Genomic DNA, 16,538 nt, shown 5'->3' on the forward strand with positions numbered 1-16,538 from the left:
ATAGAAGAAGACATCCAACTAGCTAAACCACAGTGGCCCCCTCCAGAGAACGCCCCCACGTCTCCCAAACACCAACACAGAAAGGCTGTTCCTAGAAGTGTACTCTGAAATTAACAGTTTGAGTCAAACAGTTTCATTTTCAAGTGACTAAGTGTCCCTTAAAGATCACTGTATAGAACTGTAGGTACAATATGAACATTTATGGTTGAAGGTCTTATTGTTAAGTGATTGAAAAAGGATTTTGAAAAGTAAAAATATGGAAGGAAACTGTGTAAATATATGTATATCATATGGAAAAGCAGGTTGTTATAGTAGGTCAAATAAAAGTCAAATAAAGGTAGACACTGATGTTGTAAGATGTAAGAAGTGAATGTTGACATAAAGCTGTGTGCTCAAACAGACAGGTTATAATCCAATGTGTCATTTTCCATTGATTTCAGTTTGTTTTTAAATGTTCCTGATTATCAGCTGACACGCTGATACGCCATCCAGTATTCCATTTACCCTACATACTTGATTTTATCCACGTGAATAGGGACTTTATTCCAATCATTGTGGCTAGAAAAAGGAAAAGAAACTGATCATGAAACCGGATGTCATTTGATTAATCTTCCTGTGGGTTTAACTCTATTTCGGTCAAAGATTTCCATCAACTTCTGCTGTGCATCCTGGCATCTAATGTAAATCTCCTTTTTTTTTTGTTTAAAAAAACAATTTGTTTTATTCTTAAACGACCAGGTTTCTTCAAGTATATTCTTTTTCTTTTTTTTTTGTTTTACAAATGTATGCCAGTTTATTAAAATCATGTCAGTCGGTTGATCCTTTTGTAATCTATTGATTTCCGCATTAACATTTTCAATACTCTTCTTAAGCACCTGGTGTGCAAACTACTGAAATTGACTTAGACTCATTTTATTTATAATACTGAAAGTACATAATATAAATTAAATATAACTGGTTTCGTGTGTTCTAATTCCTTTTTTAGATTGGATGCGTCCTCTCACTTTGTATATGAAAGTATCTGAAAATGCCACACTGTCAGTCTAGTTCACTTTAAACACTGCTGATCTAAGGGCAATAAAACTTTAAATTTCAGAGCTTTAAATGTGTTTTTTTTTTATTTAAACCAAACGTTATTGAAAAGTTGTGTCTTTTGTATGTCTTTATTTTTTTTCAATTTCACACAACAAAATCTAAAATGTATCAATATTACATAATAAATAGGACAATAAAAACGAAAAGGACAACAAATGTAGAAGTTTTATTCTTGCAAAAAAGTACATTGCTAATACATTCATCTGCTGATTCTGTACCAAATTCAGTCAGTAAGAAAATATGTGTATATTTTTTGGGGAGGTGGAGGCTGCAGGTGAATCTTATATGATCAGGGTCACATTTGCCATGATGTGACATTCCTGCATTTTTTTCGTTCTCCCATTGTGCCAAAAACTGTTCCCTTGTGGGATTTATTTTCAGGGACACAGTTGCTGCATTCTGGGCTTCGTGCCATTGTGATAGATTCGAAAAATTCAAGCAAGCGGAGATTTGATTGATCCACACACACAACTAGCTCAGCATTCTGAAAAGTCTGCCTCTGAAAACCATTTTAAAAACACAATACTAAGATAATAGGATATTATCAACCAATCCTTAAAAAGATTTTCTGTCATACAATATTTTTTTTTTTTACCAGTAAGTTAATCTGAAGCTCAACTATCTAACTAGTGAGGCAAATCTCCACAGTTCATTAACATCAGCACCAAGAGAAAGCAAGTCACAGTTTGTCAGGTGTCCATGAGAAGGTCAGTAGATCTCTTGAAGGCCAACAGTGTAATCTACTTAACATGCTATCCTATGCTATCCTTACTTTGTAGGGGATTTTGGAGAACAGTGTCTTCAAATGTACAATGCTGCCACTCTCATGTGATTCATGAATGTTTAGAAAAGGATCTAAAGAGCAGTTCATACATTTACATTTTGATGAAAACCTACATTTTATCACCTTTTTTGGGAAAAACTTATTGTTGTTTCTCAGCGTTTCCTTCTTCCCCATGCAGTCCATACTTTAATGCTTACACCTTTACTAACTAATGAAATAGAATTACAGCAGCTCAGGTGTGAAATTTACCTTGCCTTATTGTTTAAACTAGATCACTTGATTCATAAACACAGTGGAGGTCATCCGAAGTTATCAAGCAACAGCAAAGCAACTCAAATGTAAAAATAAATATTTAAGACTGACATTATTTAATTTTATCAAAATTATACAAATTTGTTATAATTCTATTTTATTAGTTGTCTGTATATCGCCCCCATTTTATCTTCTAGTTTTAGCTTTTAAAATTGACATAATTTTAGATTTTCCTTTGATCACTTAGTGGTTATAGAGTTCTTTACATTAACATGCACTTTTAAATATCTTTGACCCCCTACATTGCTTTAGATAGGTTACTCCTGTTAAAGTATTAAGCTAATCTTGTAAAAGTGGAACTCCTGGCTGAACTGCAGTATTACATTAGATAAGTAGCCTAAACTAGACTGTGGGGGGGAGACTAAGACCAGCTGTTTTTTTATTTAAAATACAAAAACACCTTGAAAAGATTCATTTTTAATTTCTTCCTGGCTTTTAATTAATTAATTTAGTTAATTTAAAAAAATAGTCCCTATGTGAGGATTATACCCTTTTTAAAAAATGATATCATTATTATTGTGGTGCACTGTCATGTACGGTATTCATTTGTGGTTTTGTTTTCTTCTGTTTTCATTTGATATCAATCACAATTGTCTTTAGTTAAGTTAAGTCATTATCTGGCTTTTGGGTCACTTCTGTCATCCTCTTTGTTTCTTCCTTAAATTTGCTTGTAGTTTTTATGTTTAAGTTAAGATTTTTTTCATTTTTCTGTTTATGTATTTATTGTTCACAAAGTTTTTTTTTTTAAAGTTCCAACTACCAAACCTGATCTCCTGCATGTCGGCTCCAACTCCATCCGTTCCTGTTAGTCCCAAATCATGATAAAGGTAAAAAATCATCATGTTTGTCAACTTTTAGGAGCCCATTTTCCAGTTAAGTTTCACATTTATCGAATGTCTCGCAGCTTTTCTTTTTTTTTCCCACTCCAGTCAACTCTAAACGTTCACACAGCATCAATCTACCTTGCTAGTACAGGAGTGCCACAGCGCAGTCCCCCGGCTTTCTCAATTTAAGAGGATTGGTGAGGAATTTATCGGATTACATGGTGATTGGACGGCCGCTCCTCGTCAAGCACCACGTCAGCCTCATTGCATCACCGCTGGGTTTTTACCCCCATCGAGTGGGCCAGCCTGGCTTTGAGGATGCTGGAGCAAAGAAGGCGCGGACCGCCTGGACCACGGGCGTGATGGAGCCGTGAGGTGAGCTGGGCGTAACGGGGGGGATTCTGCTACTCCTTACTGCTCGACATTGCGGCAGCTTTTGCAGGTTGGTCCTCCTCTGTGCTGCGGAATGCGCAGAGATGACTTTTGAGATTCCTTCAGCGTCTGGGGGCACGCGTGCTGCCTCTATTCTGTGTCCTTCCAGGACTGCGTTGCGCGCTTCCACATATGTCCCCGGTGTCCCGCTGTGGAGCATTGATCCCTGCCAGATCCATCTTGATCTTTGGGGATGCGGCTACTTCAGGCGCAATCCCCGCGCGCGAGGCGAGCGCAGGATCTGGCAGCGCGCGGACGGTCACCTCTGAAATGGTCCTCTGCAGGATGACGAGGAAGAGGGCGCAATATCAAACTTTTAGCATTTTAGCATTTTCTATTTTAATGCTACTTTTGTTTGTCTAGACTTTATGTTGTAAAGTTGGAACTTCTTTCTAGTTGTTATATATATATAAATGTATTAAACATTTCACTTTTTGATGGAGGAAATGCGCTCAGTTAGTGGTGCCAAGAAGACGATAGATTGCTGTTGATCTGTATTGATTGCTCATGCTCTTTCATAGTTCACAGTAATCAGATTATAGAAGTATGGGAGAATATTTGTAAAATCCCCTCTGATTCGACAGCAGAACACAAAGCTTCTGTAGATTATTGTACAGCGGATATATGTAAATTTATGAATGATTTTTCAGATCCACCTTCCAGCTAAGAACAACAGCTTGAATCCACCTCCATTTTTACATTTTATATAGTTTTTCACAGTGTGACTCCACCCTGGAGTCCTTTTAATATGAATCTCATTAAGACTATCAAGAGGTTTGTTCTTTATTTAATCATGAAGGCTTTTACTGTGTAGTCTGAATTCACTTATACACTCAAGCTTGACTAGAAAGCTTTTTAATGCAGCTGCATTTTACATAATTAGCTCTGGAATCATCACTGATGCGTTTTCTCTGTCAGCCGTGTGGTGTTTTTTTTTTTTTCTCATGATGTTTCCAGCAGCCCAGTGTGTTTGTGGCGATAGTGTTGCCTCATTGAAGTGCATCTGTTTTCAGCTGCTGAAGCTCATTCTGCTCGCAGTTCCATGTCTGCCTGCATGCGTGTGCTTGCTGTGAACCGCACTCACTAATCACTTTTCTGCATAGACAAGAGATTGCACAGCCCTAATCCTCATGCAGTCGGGAGTGGGTTACGTTTGCTTAGTCAGTTACCTTCCTTTTTGCGCAGGGATTACAATCTGACTTTATTTCTTTTGAATTGCTTTGTATGGAAATTTGGGGGAGTGATTACGTAAAGTTGAATCCATACATATTTGAGCATTTGATTTGTTTTAAATCCTACATCCTACTAAGAAAAATCTTAGTCTGCCCACAGTTCTGTTAAAAAATTCTCGATTTGCAATAAAAGAGAACCTGGATCTCTAAAGCCCAAAAAAATACTGTAAGAGTTTAAGACAATGGTGCACTTGTCCAAAGCAGTCGGAAATTGTCTGGAAAAGTCTCACAACGACAGAGACAATTTTCTCTTCACTTGTCTGATTTTATTTTTTTAACTTTGAAAATCACCAATTAAAAAACGCACATTCTCTGATAAGTTTTAAGAAATCCAAACACTATTAGGCATTGGGCCTTTTTTTTTTCAAAAAAATTCGAATTAAGCATTAAGCCCTGCAGTGTGAACGTAGCCATAGTCATCCAGATCAATGCATGGCTGCCAGTCCTTGGAAAATACATAATATCAGTTTTAGAACTTTAAAAAGTCATGCTAAAACAAAAAGTCATTACTTACATGTACATGTAAACTTCTGTGCTTCAGAGCACACACACATGTAGAAATGCGTTTTTCCTCCATGGCACAGCGAGACGCGGATTACCCTCGCAGCGCTGAGATGGTTTCCCCTTCAAAAACTATTTGAGACACCCCTATCCCTCCAAATGTCCCAACAAGTCCCCCTTCCATGGTTGCCGTATGGAATCCCCCCCCCCCCCCCCAGTTTTAATTGCACCTAAGACATGTAGGACCCTTGGTAGGGGGGTTGCTTGGACATCACTGCCATCAAGCAGCAGATAAAAAAAAAAAAAGAAGAAGAAGCCCTCCCCTGCTTGTCCGGTGTGAACACCATAGTCTACACCCATGTTAAAGAACATACGTTATTTTTTTTTACTTGTCCTGTCCAACAGCTGGGCAGGCAGATGAGAACTGAGGGCCTCTTGTGTTGGACATATTTTACTTTAACAACAGGGGTTATTAATCTTCAGACAAACCAAAGGTATGTCTGAATAAACCCCTTTTGTAGTTGAGGCCAAACTTTATTAATTTCAATCATGTTTGAAAATCTTTGGTGTTGGACAGGATGGAAAAGGCGCGTTCTTGAACGCACGTCACCTCCTGGTGTGTCCGTAGCTTAACACTTCCAACTCTGTGATGCAGAAAAGACAGACAGTCAACTCTAACTCTTCCTCAGCTGATAATCTCATCTTTCAAATAACAGGTTTTCTGAGAAATCATGTAGAACATTTTTGTACATTTCCTGTTAGCCTGTCATTTACAATTATTAGGATCTTTCTCACGTCAGGAAATCTAACATGGGATTTAGAGAGCAGGATATTATTAACGCATGCAGGATTGAATACTTTCTGTGGTTACAGTAATACTTATTTTTTCCTGGCATTTCTGTATCACTGACTAAATATTTTAGATAAGAAATATATAAGAAATAGTTCTTGAATGGGACTGGCAATGGTCTTTTAATCTTTGACTACTTAGTACACTTGCAGTCATTTATAAATTAAATTGTATTTGGAATGGGTGTCTTTGGATTCCTTGAAAGGCAATTAAAACAATTTTCAGAGATCACAGTTTAGGTTGATAACAAGGTTATTTCTGAAAACACAAGGCAGTATTAACAAACAGAATCAGGAGAATTTCTTGCGAGGAGAGCACAAGACAGCTGAATACTCAGTTACATTTGCCTATACTCTGAGGTTCTTCTGCTCGCCCTCCTCCCCTCATTCAGTATACTGTAGGTTACCCTGGTTTACATAGGAGGGGTTAGTCTAAAGATGACATGATCAATATCAGTACATTCGCTGCTTCAAAGCATAAGGCGAATCCATGTTTGCCCAATCTTCTTGGTGCAGACACAGGAGGGGTCAGTACAGAGTCAACGCAAAGATCCTGTCTTTGACCAGTAACGCTTTTAATCGCCATCAGCTGCACTTTAGACGTTTCCTGTTTACGGGTGTTGAGTTTCTCCTTTTCTAAATGGCGCGTGAAACGCTTTTTGCACACAAAGCAGAAAGGGGAAGGATTTTGTTGTCTGGAGCCACAAAAATAACCTACAGCTCAACACCTCCAAGACTAAGGAGCTGGTCGTTGACTTTGGGAGGGACAGACCCAACCCCAGACCAGTTCTGATAGGAGTGGAGGAGGTGGAGGTCGTGCAGACCTATAAATATCTTGGGCTGTGGCTGGACAACAAGCTGGACTGGACGAGCAACACGAGGCAGCTGTACAAGAAGGCCCAGAGCAGGATGTACTTCTTGAGGAGGTTAAGATCCTTCAACATCTGCAAGAAGCTCCTAGGGATCTTCTACCAGTCTGTGGTCGCCAGCGCTCTAACGTACGCTGTGGTGTGCTGGGGGGGGGAGCACCTCAAAGACAGACTTCTCCAGGCTGGAGAAGCTGATCAGGCGGGCTGGTTCTGTGGTTGGCACAAGGCTGGACCCTCTGGCTACTGTGGCAGAGAGAAGGACACTCAAAAAACTAACGTGTATCCTGGACAATGCCACCCACCCTCTGCACACGACCATCAGTAGCCAGAGAAGCACCTTCAGCAAGAGGCTGCTCCTCCCAAGGTGCAGGACTAATAGACTGAGGAACTCCTTTGTCCCCCGAGCCATCAAACTCTTTAACCACCACTTAGGAGGGGGGAGTGGGACAGAAAGGAAAGGGCCTTGATTGACTTTCTTAAATGCTGTTTTGCAGAAATGTAAACTGTCTTTACTGTTTTTACTTTTCTGATTATGTCTAATAGTGCTGTATGCGATGGAGATGTCAATTTCCATGCGGGAACCTCCCAAATGGATAAATAAAGTTGTCTATCTAGAACTTCAAGCGCATGTACACTCCATCAACAGTTGACTTGTCAGCCTCATGAGCTTTCTACGGATTTATTCTCAAAGACGTTGGATTAAAACCTGGATATTTAGGTTTATATATTTCGGTGTAAAGTGTAAAGACAGCGACCTTCTTGTCCAAGCTACAGAACATGTTGATGTAACTCCTTTTCCGTGAAGCCTTAGACTACATAATTAAGTTTCTAAAAGTACAAGGTTGTGCTCAACACTTCCCTTGTTCCTGACTTCACCTTTTTTTTTTTTTTTTTTTTTACTAAAGAAGTATTTTTTTTTTTGGTTGTGATTGTTTGAAAACAGAATTTTCTTCGTTTTTTTCAGTGTGCTGCACTCAGTTTTATAATAACTTCACAAATTGTTATTCCTGATAAGAAATTAGATTCTGGTGAAGAAGGAGGATGCAATTGAGCCTCTAATCCCAAAATATATTCATCCAATGATTGTGACTGATTACAAAGAAAAAACACAGAATCTTTTGTAGCTGGTTTTTTTACTATCTGCCTGCCAAAACTTAAACATGCATTTATTTAGTTTGATTTTGGAAATGTTGTAAATGTTGTTGTTTTTTTTGTATCAAAGCTAAAAGAATGCAGAATTCCATAAATTGGACCATAATAATATATTTCCTTTTTATATATGCTGTTTCTCCTGATAAATTTTCAAAAAGGCTGCATTTATTGTCAACTGAATAGTTTCTCATTCCAAATTTCACTTTGAGCTCAGCTCAAACATTTTCATCATTTCAGATTTCTGCTTTCTGATCAGTTCTTTCAACTCTCTTACAACACGATAAACAGCTTCAGCAAATGGATCTAATAATAATGTGGCTCTTGAGGGCATTTTCAAGAGCTACTTTGGCATTTTCACACATTTAGAGTGATTCATGTGGGAAATAACATGATGGCACCCTAAATAACTTTGCAACCTAAATTACAAAGCACTAATGTGTGCAGTGATTGACAGTGGAGCATTTGTTCTAAGGCATAAATGTTTTTTTTTCCTCTGAGAACGTTCAGATTCTTGTAGTGCATTAGTGAATTTTATTGGCAGCAGTTGTGGATCCCTGGGTTTGTCTAGAGATGCTCCTCATGATCTGTGGAATCTGCACTGACAGAACTGAGGAAAGCAGTTTTTGCTAAGAAGCAGAAAGCAAAAATAAAAATAAAAAAAGGAAAAGCTTGATCAAAATGGAAATAACTATTATTGTGTTCATTTTAAAGGACACTATCCATCTTAGTTTTTGCAGCTTAGTCTCCCTTATATTGTTTTACTTTCTCTGAAAATTTGAAGTTTCTCACTAAATTGTTTGCCATTTTTTTTCTCCCTCCCGATATTTCCTGTAACCCTTGTGCTATCCTAGGCCCTTTAACATTGGGAGTTGGGTCATCTAGACCCACTAGACAGTGCTCTGAACCTTTTTTCTTCAATGATTTGTTTAATCTTCACTGGTGTCCGTGGATTACATGAAATCTTTCCACCTTTATCCACCTTTGTCATGGTAGGGATACCACGTCAAAGTAAGGGTGGGGTCATCTAAGATAGCACAAGGGTTAAACAGATTGCTCATGTGACCAAAAGTCCAAATCCTGCTGTCAAGAAGGTTTTTCATAAGCTCAGACTTTTAAAGAAAAAAAAAGTAAGACTTTCCAGAAAAAGTTGAAAGCTAAAAAAATTATTTTGCAAGCTGCGTGGCGCTTTTGGCCCACAGCGAGATGGCCCTGGGACCTTTCTGTGTGGAGTTTTCATGTTCTGCTGGCTTTTCTCTGGTCCACGTCCAATAATATACGTCAAAGGTTAATTGGTATTTCTCAGTTGCCTCTAGGTGTGATCGCATGGCCTGGCAACAGACTGGCAACCTGTTCAGGGTGTACCTCGCCTTCACCCAACAGTATCTGGGTTGGCTCCAGCAGCCCTGTGACCCTGAAAGACATTAATAAATGGATGGATCAAATTAAATATTGCTGTCTACATTGTGAAAAAATTACAACAAACAAGATGATACTGTTGTAGAAATGGTGCTACAGATGCAGTAAGGACTATTCACACAGGTTTGAGCATGATGAACTGTATTTAAAAAATAGTAGGATGGTGTCTTTGATGACTGAGTTTTGTCTTTTGTGAACATAAAAAAAGTCTTTTACAGGGGCAATCCATTTCTGCTAAAGAGAATGTTCAGATGTTCAACAAATCTGACCTGCTCTGATGGATTTTAGTTCACTTTTTTCAAGTTTTAATACTTAAAAAATTGCTTTTTTTTTGCTGAAACACACATAATCTGGAATGCATGACCCTAAATAAATTCCTAAAGGCATTCCTCAGCACACGTTGTATTATACTGATTCTGTAGCATAAATGTTCTGTTCGTTACCAGCACCCATTTAACGTTATTTAGTATTAAAGAGAAAGTTGTGTAAACATGTCTTTGTGGTGAGTCCAGTTTTCATGCCCAGGATTGCCGTTGCCTGCAATTTATGATCAGAATAGTTGCGATCTTACATAAGCAGCAGTTTCTGCAGGCTTTATTTGTGAAAATGAGATGAAAGTAAGTCACACTTTAGTTCATTTTGCAGGCACTGAATATTAATCCCTACATTAAAAATATACTTTCTGCAAAAAACAGAACAAAAGTAAAGTGTAAATAAGTAAAAAATATGAAATGAAAACAGTTGTCTGTAGTTATAAACCCCTGCAGTCATGTCCTCTCATTTTTACTCCCTTATCCTCTCTTTTTGAATATGAGATGTCTATCATTAATGTCTTTGCCAGTCAGGATCCCTAAAGTCAGCAGTTACTTGAAGATTGCGTAATAGCAGTAAATGTGCATCTCTTGTCACTTGTGTAATTGACAGTCGGTTGTGTCTGACCCGGTCAACAATCCTTTAGTAGGTTCAGATTGTTGAATCTGTCTGTCAACAGGGGACACTGATCTTTGTGGTGGCTCAGGGTACATATTGAGCTCTAAATGCTGATACAGATTTCTCGATCCTAAACGGTTCTGAAATTATGTTCTATCGTTGTTCAGAATATGCTATTGAACTTGTCTTCAGCAACTTGACCAACCTGAGTATTAGTTGCACCTTTACTGAACACCAATTTCCAAATGCAAATATCTGATTATCAAATCCTTTTGAAGCATTTAGATATTATGTAAACTCATTTGGGCTAAAGTTGTCAGAGCAAAAATGTGAGAGAACTGCTGAAATGAAATCTCTGAAAACAACTGACGTCTCATAACACACTCTACATAACCCAAAAGTGCAAGAAATCATCTGAGTGCTCAAAAAACATTGCTGTACATGTGCCACAGCAGAAAAGGATAAAAAAAGAATGTTTCTCTTTTCATCAGATGTCAGAAAGTGTAGGCAACAGGTTGATATCTGCTCACCAAAAGTGGGGATAAAAGATTAGAAAAGGGTCTGGTGAGGCTCATTCTTTGCCGCTAAATTCAGATATGATCCGAATTAGGTATTAAAGCAATAATACACTGATCCATCTGTCTTGAAACAACTAATAAACTAAGTTTATAATAGAGTGGCACGATATGAGGAAAACTTGCGATTTGCAATATTAATGATCACTATTGCAATGACGATATAACTTACGATGCATGACCAAGGAGCAAAACAACTAAAAACATCATTTCCATTTCACTGCAACAGTTTAATTTAAGAGTCAACATACCTTAGATTATAACGTACTTTAAATGACCCTAGTCTAAATGAGAGGCGAGCATATAACATAAAAGGGCTCCATCTGATTGGTCAAAGGCATAAAAGGATTTATTTGATTCGTTAAACACTTCAAGCTGCCATAAGATTGTTTTATCACATTTAAGGTAACCATTTATTTCAATTTTTGCAGACTTTTGCTAGAAACTGACGACTTTTTACATATATAATCCTTCTTACATAATTTATTTCTCTGAATGATCTACATTGACTGCTCTCGCTGTAAATGTTTGTTGTGATGCACAGCTGTAGAATGGACACCAGACTCGGCAGTTGGATGCGATCTTTGTGCGAGAAGTGACTGTAAAACTGCCAAGATGTAATTATAGTCAGTAACTATGATGAAGCTACTTTTGTCATCTTTTTGTGGTTCAATTTCACTCATCATTGACTGTCTGTACCACTTACTGCATAATAAGAATCTTCAGAACGTGGCAGAGCTGCACGTAGCTGGAGTTATGAACAATGGAACCAGTTTGGACGGATCGGCAAGACAAAACTGAACAAAAACAGCAATTTGGTCGTTAGTATGAAGAGACTCAAATCATAGTGATGGAGTTGTTAGGGCTGTTTGTTTTACAATATAGACAATTAAGATGGCTGTTTTTTGGCTTTGGCGAGCTGGAGTGTTTGGGGAAAGAAGTCCAGTGCATCGATTTTGTAAATTAACTTTTGTTTTTTCAACTTCAGTGCTACATGACAATTTCAACATTTTAGAATGCCTTTTCTTTATGAGCTCGAAAGTGGATGCAAGCAGGGTATGAGAAGAGCAAATATTCTAAGTCCAGCGAATGTAAAAATCAGATCAGTAATTACACAGCACTGAGAACATTTTCTGCTCCCTCAAGAACATCTTTTCTTACCATATAAAAGTAAGTATCTAGCTCATGTTTTCTTTTGCTTCACTGAGTAATTATGGGAGTAAAGAGTCAGGTTCTTAGGATGAATTTCATTATGAAATTATGGGACTTTAATGAAGTCTTTTTCCTATTGTAGCTGCTCCTAACTAAAGTCAGGGCTCACAATTTATTTTATTTCTCCTAGGAAAAGATTATCTGTCCCTTATTAGTTATATAATTCAAGGCACGGTTTTAGATAAAAACAAAAAAGCGTGCAAAAGAGTCTTTTATAGCTGTCAGCTGAAAACACCCTGTGCCATTTGCGCCACCATATGCAGGCTCTTTCAGGGAAGGTGTCTGCAGAGAATTGTAAATCCTCTGTGCTTAGCAGAAGTCAGTTCTGACTGTCACAGCAGATAACTCCAACAGCTAAATAAATTAAATCAAACTGGAAAGTGTGTGTTTTTTAAGTACAAGAGGCATTTCAGATGAGAGTGACAAACACGCAGAGGCATGAATATGTAAAAGAAGCACTTGAGCACTTTTATTTCATGTGGGTGAACCTCACATTGCCAAAGCAAGACTCCTGCAGACACAAGGACACAGAAGTTCATCTGTTTGCTCTTTGACTGAGTCACACAAACATCAGCAGCGTTGGGGGCTTGTGTGGCTTAAACATATTTCTGTCAACTTGAAGTATTTGCATTTGATTCATGGCAGATTGTTGTGTACTGCATATTATTCTGCTTGGCAGTTATTTCACGCTGTGATGGATTTACACCTCTTTTTTTTCTCTAGGCATTAAAGCACTGCATTGCGATCTTTGGACTCTGCAGATTTGGATATTTCACAACTTTCTTTATAGTAATAAAATTCAAAGTCGTTTTTTTCTCACTTAACAAAGATCACACCTTGTCTGTTTGTATTGAATTAAAATTAATTTATGCTTAAAACCTTGTTTTCCCATCCATACATCACATCTGAAGCAAACATGTTTGGCGTTTTTGTGATGTCACCATTTTGGAGTCACTTTAAAGTCTTGCTCCAATCATCTTTTGATCTGTTCCCAGTGGTCTTTTAAATATGATTATGCCATTTTTAGCCAAAATCGAAGAACCTGTGTGTTTTTTTCAGGACATAGCTTTAGCAGTTGTTCATTAGAAATTCACCACTGAGCTGTGAGCTGTGACTTTCTGATAATGTCCTCCATCATCAAAAAAATGCCACAAGAATATGTTAAAAACACTAAAAACACAATTTTCATTGGAGTGGGTCCTTAAAATTGGTAAATTATTTACCAGATGAGATGTGTTTGGAAGTTGTGGTGGGTTTTTGCAACTTCAGGGGCCAAAATTTGGATTTGAACTTGAAGTAAGACTGAATAATAAGAAATCCTTGCGACCACAAAATATGGTTATGCCTGCTAAAAGAGGCAGAATGCTAATAATCTTATCCTTGTGTAAACATATCTTTTAATAACTATATTTTTATTTTGAATTCGCTGTTCACAGCCATTGCAGATGCTCTGCTTTAGTATTCAGTCAAACCTAAATCAATGAAATGCTGAGTGTGCCAGCATTCAAATTAGCAGTGTCCTAAATAAAAGCAATATTTATATATTGTATATATTGTACAACTTCAAAGATTTTTACTTATTTGCACCCACGCCAAATTTGTGTCTTTTCCAACATTCGCATTGTTCCATTACAAGAAGCTGTTTCGTAATCTATGATAATAATAACTCTTTAAAAATATCTTTCTCCTCAGTGCAACCCTTTCTGATTGCCTAAATGTAACTAATTAACACAAGGGCTGGTCAAGGTGGTTTACAGCAACTTTCAATACCTACAAAAATGCTTGCCACCAAAATAGCTTCTGTATTGTGACTCCATGGTTGTCTTCAGTGACAGTCAGTAGAAGTAAAAGTCAGTAAATAATGTAAAAATCTAATACTTTTTTTGACAGCTATTTAAGCTAAATTCTTACTTCACGCCAACAGTTATGCCCACAGAACATTTCTAATAAACTCCTGCAGAAACTATGTTCTAGAAATCGACACAGGTTTTTTTTTTTTTTTTTGGCTAATCTTGATTAAAAGACCACTAAGAACGTTTTTACAATAGATCAAAAGATGATCAAAGTGAGTATTAAAGTGGTCAGACAAATAGTCTGCCTGTGCTTCAACAGTCAAACCCAATGTTGTCTCCTAAGATGGACTTTTTGTTTTTCTGGCGCTTTCCACTGACTCTCAGGACTGCTCATGCTCAAAGGAAAAGGATCAAGAGGGATCTAGTTGTTTGGAAATGGCAAATTCGCTACCAAATGGCACCAAATTACCCACAAAGCCCCTCTAAGTCTGCTGAAGTCCAGGTTGATTATCGAAGGGCTGGTTTGTTTTGAGCACATTCTTGAATAAACAGTCTAGGTGGCATTTCATTTATCCTGTTATGTTGAATCAAAGCAGAGTTGTTTAAGCCCACCCTTGAACAGTGTTTGGAAACTTGCTTTCTAAACCTATGTGTATTAATTTTCTTCCTGCTGCTGTTTCCTTGATTTGTTGAACAGCTAGAAACGTAGCATTTATGGTAATTTGCTTTCTCTGTTTTCATGCCCCTTAGCGGTTGGTGGCTTCCAGTCAAAACAGCTCAGCAGAATCATATGTTATCACTTTTGACTTGTAACATAGGCAGCACAGATGCTAACAGCACAGGAGTGGGGGGTTTGTACAGGTACCAGACAGGACGAGGACCACCAAGACTAAAGCTTGTCGTGCTTCAGTTTTTTTTTGTTTTGTTGCAACACTCCACCCCGATGTTTAAATGTGATTAACCGCAAGGCGAAGCTTACAGATTGAGTGCAACACACACAATCCTGCATCTACCCTTCATTCATTCTCATAAACTGCAGTGAAGTGAACACACCATGATGACGTACTGCCAGTGTGGATGCAATTCACCTTTAGAATCCCACGGAGAACAGAAAATGCTGATTTAGTTAAATTTGACAAGGATATACATAGAAAACTCATAAGTCTTTACTGTCAGGGAGTGTGCTACATGTTACAAAAACTCCTTATAAATTAATGCAAATATTGATTTCCAGTTACAATTCTTTCCCTGCAGGGATCTTTCATAGACTGGCAAGCTACTTAAAGAACATTATGGCGCAGTTGCACTCAGCCTCTCTGTTCACGTCTACAGCTGTCTGCTAATAAAAACTGATGGAAGTAAGTGCACAACAGACAGTTTAACAAATTCGTTTGGTGTTGCAACTGTAATCTAAGATTCATCAAAACTTTTTAATATTCATGCAAAACCAGTTTTATTTGAACACTTTTTGAGTATTTTTTTCCTGTTAGTGAGGATTTTTGTTTCTGCATTAAACTCTCTTCTCTTGGTTTCCCATCCATTATTTATACTTTTTTTCCTATCATTCTTTGGTTTGTTTAGTAATACCCTTTCAGTTAATTTGTCTCAGGTCTGGATTTGGTTCTTCCACCTTGTTCCTCTCAAAACCACATAGTATTTCACGGTTCATGACGTCTTTGAACAGTAGGAGATCCAACCAAGAGGGCTGTGAAAAACAAGACATTGTTGGAGCATGAAAACTTGTCACACTGTGCCTTTTTTACAAGAAGAAGAGGAGGAAATGTCTTTTTTTGAATTAAAATATGTTCATTTTGAGTTTAATGGTCTTACTTGATTATATATATATATATATATATATATATATATATATATATATATATATATATATATATATATATATATATATATATATATATTGAGTTTAATGGTCTTACTTGATTATATATATATATTACACACATGCCAGCTATATGTTTATTGCATGAAACATCACATGAAATATTTAGTTCAAAATTATTCAAATCTTTTAGTATCTCTGCAATTTGGGGATTTTTGTTACAAACATGTGAGGTATATAAGTGCATATTTCAAACATTGTAGTTTTATTTATTAACTTTATTTCATTTCTCACATGCCACATCTCTTGTATCTGAACAGTACATCACATCTAATCTAGGTTTTTGACATTTTCACAAACATGATGCCCCCAATCTTATTCCAATCATTATTTGGATGAACTGGTTTTGCAGGTCTAAAATGAATAATAAAATAAAAACAAATTGACCAAAAAAGAAAAATAGCATTTTATATAAATTCTAAATAAAATATGTAGTGTATAAATAATCTTGATTTAACTTTTAACCGTTCTTTCCATTATATTAAATTGTTGGAACTGAAACCCGGCTCTTTGGTGAAGCGGAAAGCCTTGAGGCTGGGTGAAGCAGGCTTGACTGCTGCAACAGGCAAGGGAGACGGCCTGTGTTAGTGGCCAACTTACTGAATCTGAATGCATATTTCATGTCAGACCTCTGGGATCGAGGGAGTGGAGGGATCAGTGAATCG

The 16,538-nt window shown here is 37.4% G+C and overlaps 1 protein-coding gene across 1 annotated transcript in view; it reads left to right on the plus strand.

The window, feature by feature from the left end:
* The first annotated feature begins 2,752 nt into the window (after positions 1–2,752).
* b3galt1 (beta-1,3-galactosyltransferase 1) overlaps positions 2,753–16,538 on the plus strand; it is a 50,456-nt gene continuing 36,670 nt past the window's right edge. Inside the window, exon 1 of the mRNA XM_004081738.4 lies at positions 2,753–3,390. The gene's annotated coding sequence lies outside the window, so the exon portion shown is untranslated. The remainder of the gene's footprint in view (positions 3,391–16,538) is intronic.

Source organism: Oryzias latipes, chromosome 21, assembly GCF_002234675.1.
Source record: "Oryzias latipes chromosome 21, ASM223467v1".
Taxonomy (NCBI): domain Eukaryota; kingdom Metazoa; phylum Chordata; class Actinopteri; order Beloniformes; family Adrianichthyidae; genus Oryzias; species Oryzias latipes.